Source organism: Pinus tabuliformis, chromosome 7, assembly GCF_031772625.1.
Source record: "Pinus tabuliformis cultivar Carrire ecotype Pingquan chromosome 7, CPIR1, whole genome shotgun sequence".
Taxonomy (NCBI): domain Eukaryota; kingdom Viridiplantae; phylum Streptophyta; class Pinopsida; order Pinales; family Pinaceae; genus Pinus; species Pinus tabuliformis.
The window spans coordinates 1,316,035,753-1,316,044,223 of NC_142293.1; the positions used below are offsets into that span (position 1 = coordinate 1,316,035,753).

The 8,471-nt window shown below is 33.1% G+C and overlaps 1 pseudogene; it reads right to left on the bottom strand.

Annotated features, from left to right (window-relative positions):
- Positions 1–2,171: 2,171 nt before the first annotated feature.
- LOC149252395 (expansin-like A1) lies at positions 2,172–6,866 on the bottom strand (annotated as a pseudogene).
- Positions 6,867–8,471: the final 1,605 nt, after the last annotated feature.

The following is an 8,471-nucleotide window of genomic DNA, read 5'->3' on the forward strand; positions in this document are numbered from 1 at the left end:
TGATGATCATGATGATGGCTTGATAAAATTTTGTGATTTTATAGAGAGCGAGTATATATTTTACTTAAATTGATTCAATTATGGAATGCATGTTTAAATCAAATACTTTTAGATATTATAATATCTTAACTAATAGTTTTGCTATGTTTAAGATGGTATCTATTTTAATATATAATTGTTGAATTCAACCAAAGATCATGATTTGATTATGGAATGAATGTTTAGGTCAAATATTTTAAATTTAATTATAGATATTATATTATTTTGATTAATGGTTTTTTTATGCATAATATTTGGTTTGAGCATATATATATATATATAAAATTCACCTCTAGATTTATAGAGAGATGAGCAGGATCAAATACTTTTGAGTACAAAATTTGAGGAAACTTTTGAACATGGTAATATCTGATCGGGGTCTACCCTTGGTAGATCTAGATTTAAGATAAATCTATGCTATTTCTTAACAATTCCATATAAATTAGATAGTGGTTCTGCCCTTGTAGATCCAGATTTAAGATAAATCTATGTTATTTCTTAATAATGCCATATAAATTAGATAGTAGTTAGTAAATGCAAATAGGCACAAATCCATGATAATCATCAAAACACTTAATTCATGATACATTTCACATTGGAAAGATTGAAAAAAAAAAAACTAAATTACAACTTTATTTATTATTATTAATTATAAAAATATTAATACTTAATTTAAACCCACATACATATATATAAATACAAACATATATTAAATTTTAATAACATAATTGTGCATATGACATATTTTAAAAGTAAAATGGAAGGAAGGACATAACTACTTTTGATCTATTACTAAGAATATTCTAGAATATTATGTGGAGGCTAAATCACTACCATCCACCTGGATGCATATATACATATTTGACATTGAAGTATTTTATTTTTGAAATTTTTGGACCACATTGTCAGTTTTTTTCTCATATATATATATATATATATATATATTGTAGCCTTAGTAGGACTACATCTTCATCATGTCCAATTTATCACCTCGATGCGGGTGTGGAATTGACATAGTGACCTCACATCAAGGAGTGTCTTAACATAACACCCAATCACGGTCTATCCAAGACCCACTGGATGGTAATTAATATATTTTTAAAAATACACACCAATATTACTTAATCCTATATATATATATATATATATATATATATATATTGTAGCCTTAGTAGGACTACATCTTCATCATGTCCAATTTATCACCTCGATGCGGGTGTGGAATTGACACAGTGACCTCACATCAAGGAGTGTCTTAACATAACACCCAATCACGGTCTATCCAAGACCCACTAGATGGTAATTAATATATTTTTAAAAATACACACCAATATTACTTAATCCTACATATTAAAATATTTTATTTATAATTCACCTGGAATTATTTTATTATTAATGATATTTTTTAAATGCCACGTATTAATTTTATATTAAGAATTGAATTAATTAGATGTTTCCTATAGATTCTTTTTACTTTCAATTACTTTTTGTGTTTTAGTGTATAGATTCTTTTTACTTTCAATTACTTTTTGTGTTTTAGTGTTGGAATGTTTTGTTAAGTGGTGAATATTGAAATATATATTTTGCTGTATACATGTATGTGATTGTGAAATTGGAATAAACAATTAAGATGGATATTTAAATAATCTATGTTAGTCATAAAATTTTAATATTTATTGCTTTTAGTTACTTTGTATATGTAGAAAGTTGAAATAAAATTATGTTGCTCAACGTAGAGATCAAAAAGAAAATATTTTACCACATATCTTTTATATTGCAATATCAATAATAAGTGAGAACACAGTGAGAATGAGATCATTAATGCTATACTTCAATTAAAACCATCCTTTTTACATAAATTTCATATCTCTATATACAATTTTTTTTTTTTTTAAATGTAAATATTTTAAAAAAAATAACCCTTACATTACCTAGATTCATTTATTTACAGACATTCTTGAATTAAAACACATTATTATTATTACATATATCCTTAAGATAAAACTACCTCTACCTGAAAATGAAAGGTTAGGTCAACAAAAACCATCTGTTTAATGTCAAAAAAAGGGGGGGGGCGAATTTATCTACTTACGTTATATCAAAAACAACATTAACCATTGCGTAATCTCAAATAATAAAAAGAGACATTATTTATTTATTTTCTATTATAGATAAACATAAAAGTAGAAATCCTTACATCAACAAAACCATAACGTAAGGTAGGCCCCTTAGTTTTGATCTTTCCAGTCGCCTGTTGCGCAGGAAGTGCAGTTGAATTCGAGTGCTCTTTCTGAAATCTGAAGTCCGGAGTCATAAACAGAGCCGACTTTCCAATTTGCAGGTAGCAAATTGCGTCCAGCCTGCCACACCCAACTTCCCTCCGCGCCACCGGTAACCAATAACCGGAACGACAAGGAAGGGGGCTGGCCTTGCCTATCGAATAAATCACTGTTGACAATCTCCCAAACTGCACTGTATTTGCGCGGACTCATACTGTACCATCTCCATTGTCCTACTTGCAAAATAAATATCAGTCTGCCCAGTCCATTTAATTCAGATGACATGACATGACATGATTTTTAAGTAATTTGTTTCTCAATTATTCTATTTTTTTTGGGTGGGATTCTAATGTTATTATATGAATTCACCTCGGCAACTTAAACGGAAAAAATGGCCTCCATACAAAAACTACTTGACAGCAAGATAATACGGATACTACCATAACTACCCTCAAGCTTATGGTTTTTTTCATTTTGTTTCGCTCACCGTTTATACTCCACGTCCAGGCCAGCCCCCATGTTCAGAAGCTGCTCACTTTTGTTGGGGCGAGCCAAGCTCAGGAAGGTGGGAGAGTATACGTAAAAATCCGTCCTATCGTCGATTGACATGCCTGTAACCACAACTTTCACCCCTGATTTGGTGCAAAGTGCTGGATCTGTACATCTTATCTGATTTGGATTTGGTTAGTTCAATTCAATTAGCCAAACAAAAAATAAACTATTCTGAGGAGAATATTAGAGAAATTCATATTATAGAAGTTCATTGAGAAGATTATTGTACGAATTCATATCATAATTAAATTGATTTGATAATTATTTCATTCAAAGATGTGAATTCATATCATTTGATGATACCAATGAAAGCTAGCTAAAATACAAATTTAAATAAATAAAACCAATTCCATCCCGTTAAGAACACAACACATTTGATAGCATCCACTGCATCCTTTTCCATCCGTGTATTCTTCCATCCCTATATATTTTGGTACTTGCTGTGGCCACTGACTGCTTTCCACTGTTCATGAGATTTGGTGCAGTCGATCCATGGTCACATAATGCATCTACAATAATGAGAACAAACCAATACAGGTTAACAAAAATGATGAGAGTTTGTATAAGTAGAAAATCAGATTGCTCCCTGGAAATTAATTTTCACACTACATTTATTCATAAATATTATACAAATATATAGTTGGTTTGAGATCTAACTAATTCCAAATATGAATATGAGAGTTGAGATATTCTCTCAACCAAATCCCAAACCAACTCTAAATTTACCATGTAAGCATTATATCTAAGTGCTTCCTTTAATGTTTACATTTACATCATTACAAAATAAATTACAATTAACATATCTCATCTGTCTGATTGGTCTTCCTCTACACTTATCCCCACTCTGAAGTCTCCGGACAACACTCTTTTCACCACCACAATATTCTAGCTTTCCCATTCAACTCATTTAATAATCACCTCTAACCATCTTTGATGAACTTTGCAAGATCAACAATATTGACAACGTCCAGGCTTCCACTATAACAACTTTCAAGTAATGAACGATCCTGTGGACCAATCACCATCTTTCGAATATTTCACTTTCTGCTATCTATCAGTTGCTAGGCAATCCGTCTAAATACTGAATGTGTTCAAAAATTGATCAACCAACTCTATTTCACACACATGGATCTCATACTATAATCTGTAGCAGTTGTTTGGGGTTTCCTAGCACCAAAAACAACAAACCATAACAGTTTGTAAACATAATTAAACCAATAATATGTTCAGAGGTTTCCAAGTGCCAAAAAAAACATCGATTTTGAATTATATAATACTGTACAATAATTGGTTCGGCACCATTTACAAACTTTACATAAATATAAAAGAAAAGAAGAAATCACATCTAATTGATCTCTGCAGATGTAGATCAAAGTATCTATGGCTCACAAATTGTTACAGAGAATTCATGCTAGGGAAACTGTGATTTTGAGAGCATATCCTCTCTGAAACCTGCCTACGTCCACCTGCGGCAGTTTGTCTCAACCCAACATAATAGATGTCAAGGCAACACTAGAAAAATTCACAACACCCCTAATTTAGTAAGCCAAGTGGGGTATCATTGCCATTGTTAATTCTATTGAATTAGGAGTAAAACACCCAAAACAATCTCATATAAGATATGATTGGAATCTTATTTTTGCTAGAATATATTCATAGGATTCGAAAACAATATGATTGGAATCTTATTTTTGCTAGAATATATTCATAGGATTCGAAAACAAGACCTTAGCATGAGCCTTTATTCTCTCCTAGAACCGGACAAGCACAAACGGGATTGCTTCCTCCACTCATGCCCCGAGAAGTTATGGATTATTTTTTTACCCATGAACATTGTTTTCGTACCCGGGAATTCTGGATTATTGAGGGTCCAGTAAAATTTCTGGAATTATCTTTAATTTCTGGAATAAGTGTAGATTTTGCGTGACATAAATTGTGGTATATATTTTATTAGGGATTTGTAGAGATTATAAATTGAAGTTGTGAATTTTAAATCATTTGAATTTTTTGAAATAAGTAATTTATTTAGAGATACATTTTAAATAGTAAGAAAACATTCGAAAGAATAAATCTGTTTATATATTAAAAATGCATTTAAAAAGAGTATAACGTTGAATCTCCAAAATTACGGAAATTACTTTGCACCGTCTCTAAATTTGTGTTTGCATGATGAATGTTGAAAATACTAGTGGAAAGGGAGTGGAGTCCTGGATGGAGGGGCGAGCGATGCGATTATAGCATTTTCAGCCATTAGAGGTGCACGTGGAATGTGATTATTATTTATTTTCCTTCACAACTCTCTGTTTAAGGGGAGGGGTCATCCTAAAGGGTGCACGGTGCACGCAAGGAGGCGTGTGTGCAGACGAATTAGGTATACAAAATTCCAGAGAGAGGTGGTGTCTCACTACGCCAACTTGATCGAAATAGAATAGAAATTTGATGCTCTGCGAGGGCGACGTCGATTTTTTGGAGGGAGGTGTAGGAATTGACAAGGCCATCAAGAATGCATTCCTCAAGGCCAACGATGCCCAGGCATAGGCCTGCATCAGGTCCAAGATGACGGCGCTTGTGGCCATGGTGTCAGGAAAGTCGCTCATGGTGGCCAATGCTTGCGATCGTCGGGCGGTTTTGGGGAAAAGGGGCGGCATAGCTGTTGAAATTTACAGAGATCACAAGCCCACCACGAGCGTCGAGAGATCGCGGATCGAGTCCCTTGGGGGTTTTGTGACTGAAGAGGGGTATCTCAACTGGCGGCTGGTGGTCTCCAGGGTACTCAGGGACCTGCAGCTGAAGGTCTGTAGTCCTCCGTGCGCTAACCCAGATGTGCAGTAGGTGGAACTAATCCACCTGGTACCTCCAGATGTGCAGTAGGTGGAACTAATCCACCTGGTACCTCGTTGGCAGAAGTTTTAATTATTAGCATTGTTGGCTTCATCTCTGGGATATTTTTTATTTGATTTTGCTGGATATTTTTGTAGTTGCTGGATATTTTTGTAGTTGCAGATATGGATCATTGTATTCTCTCTTTGCTAAAACATTCTTTGCTAAAACATTCATGACAATCTAATAAGAAGAATAATCTAAAAAGAAGAATAATCTAAAAGGGTTTTCTCTTTGCAGGGTTTGCCTTGGTCTCCGAATAATCCTAATGTCTCTATATGTGATTTTTTTCTTCTATTATTCCTTTATGTTTGGCTGCATTATTGATGATATTGTTTTTTCTACATATGCAATATGTTGTTGAATATTGTTATAATGCCTTGGGATGAATTCAATGTGTAAATGATGAAATGCAATTATCTAAAACAAAAAACAATATAATTAACATAGTATTAAAGATAGGCGGAATAAAATTCATTGAAAATCACCCCTATATACACATCATTTATGGAAGCAATTGAAGAGTTAGCCATAGCCATAGCCATAGCCATAGCCATCCCCATAAGAGAGGTGATCTCAAACAACGATCTAACAACGATCCCCAGTGTTGCTCCAAAGTCTTGGTCACCGAGGCTCTACGCAGGGATTTCAGTGACAATCTCACCTTCATCGTCCTCTGCTTTTCTGCCCAACCACCACGATCTAGGATGCCTATACCTACGTCTGACTTCTAACTTATAATTTATTATACCATCGCTCTATATTTTTCATTGATATTTATGTTGCATCCATTTTAAAAAGAAATCACACTCCATAACTGCATATCTATTATTATTTATATTTATATTGCATCCATTTTAAAAAGAAATCACACAACATAACTGCATGCGATATTGATGCTTATATTGATTCGTTATGAGAACTGAATCCAAAATATGAAATCTATACATACATACCATTGATGATTTCAGGCAATGGAGGCTGGCTGTGGTAGACGAGTTTGGATTTGTAGAGGCAGCTATCACAACATAATGATCCAGGGATTAACGTACAGATAGCCAATAACAATGAAATTGCACATCTAATAAGTGGGATGTTTGAATATAGAAACCCCATGGTTATGTTGTTCACAGTTGAAACAAAAACGAAAGAATGTGGATTGAACACACTCTCCACGATAGCTTTTATAGAGAGAGAGTACACTGACCACTTTTCTTTGAAAAAGGAAAATTGGGACCACTTTGCTTTGGGAAAGGAAAACTGGGGAATCGCTGATACATGATTAAAAAAAAATGTTTCCCTTTCATTATGATTAATACAATCAAAATTTTATAGCTCTGTAGTCCTCCGTGCGCTGTGGAACTAATCCACCTGGTACCTCGTTGGCAGAAGTTTTAATTATTCGCATCGTTGGCTTCATCTCTGGGATGTTTTTTATTTTATTTGTTTATAATATGTTTTCATTTACAAGCGTACTATGAGAATAGCTTAATACGTTAAACAAAGCCTCCTAGTCAAAATCTTAATTGTAAACATATCCTATTGGAAAATACGTTAAACAAAGCCTCCTAGTCAAAATCTTAATTGTAAACATATCCTATTGGAAAATACGTTAAACAAAGCCTCCTAGTCAAAATCTTAATTTTAAACATATCCTATTGGAAAATACGTGAAACAAAGCCTCCTAGTCAAAATCTTAATTGTAAACATATCCTATTGTTATTTTCAAGTGACATTTGGAAACAATTTCATTGTTTATGTATTGTTCATATATAAAGTGATATTTTAGTTATAACAATTATGTGCATTTACCAATTTGTACATATTAATTACCATGGATCTCATCGTAATATATAAATTCATCCATATTGATGGAGTTTGGTGGAATCAAATTTATTGAAAGATTGAATACAATATTTTGTTTTTCAAGAGATAAATTCCTATAGGCATATGACCTAATTTAAAAATGATTTATCATCAATATTTTTTTGCAAGTCTCTTCTTATGAGAATTACAATTTTTCATAAATAACTTTTTAACCTACTTCCTTGAAAATATTATAGCATATTTTAACTCAAGCATACGTAGGTAATGATACACTTTGCGGTAGTCATTTAATGAAACATAAAAGGTATCATTAAAAGGTATTTTGTTTGTGAAAATGATTATAAACAAGGGAAGCTGCGAGGCAGCAAGTCAAAACTTTACTTGTGCTGAAGCGAAATCAAGTCCCTGCATCAAGTTAAAACTAGTTAACCTGCATCAAGTTACCCTGCATCTAGTTAAAACTAGTTACTTGTGCTGAAGCGAAATCAAGTCCCTGCATCAAGTTAAAACTAGTTAACCTGCATCAAGTTACCCTGCATCAAGTTAAAACAAGTTAAAACTAGTTACTTGTGCTGAAGCGAAAGCATCCAAGCTTTAAGCGAAAGCATCTAAGCTTTAATACAGTCAAGTTAAAACTAGTTAACCTGCATCAAGTTAAAACTAGTTACCCTGCATGAGGTTAAAAACTAGTTAACCTGCATCAAGTTAAAACTAGTTAACCTGCATCAAGTTAAAACTAGTTACTTGTGCTGAAGCGAAAGCATCATACAGTCAAGTTAAAACTAGTTAACCTGCATCAAGTTAAAACTAGTTACCCTGCATGAGGTTAAAAACTAGTTAACCTGCATCAAGTTAAAACTAGTTAACCTGCATCAAGTTAAAACAAGTTACTTG